The sequence below is a fragment of the Pteropus medius genome, unplaced genomic scaffold, assembly GCF_902729225.1.
Source record: "Pteropus medius unplaced genomic scaffold, Ma_sr-lr_union100, whole genome shotgun sequence".
Lineage (NCBI taxonomy): Eukaryota > Metazoa > Chordata > Mammalia > Chiroptera > Pteropodidae > Pteropus > Pteropus medius.
Genome location: NW_024356335.1, coordinates 2,978,990 through 2,979,420, shown reverse-complemented (window position 1 = coordinate 2,979,420; position 431 = coordinate 2,978,990).

Here is a 431-nt window from a genome sequence, read left to right as displayed (position 1 = left end):
CTCCCTGGTGCACAGACAGACAGAGATGTATAGTGATAGACCCATGTGTGGAATATACAAGCATCCTCACCAACACACACACACACACACACACACACACATCCATATATGGATCTAGACAGCTTCGTGGGTAGACCCAGCTGTGCACAATACACTGCTATCCGCAGACACCCAGCTTCATGCACAGTAGAGCTGACAAATCGACCCACGGAGCTATTTACACACTCACACTCGCACGCGCGCGCGCACACACACACACACACACTCACTCATACCCTCCAAGGTACTCTGAGGAAATGAGAGTTCCAGGAACACACTTTGAGGACCCGACTCCTCTGAGTCTCTGCCATCCCCCACCCTGCCACCATCGCCTCCGAAACTCGGGGCCACACCCAGTCCCAAGTCGTGATTACTCAGGGTTCGGCCTCTGC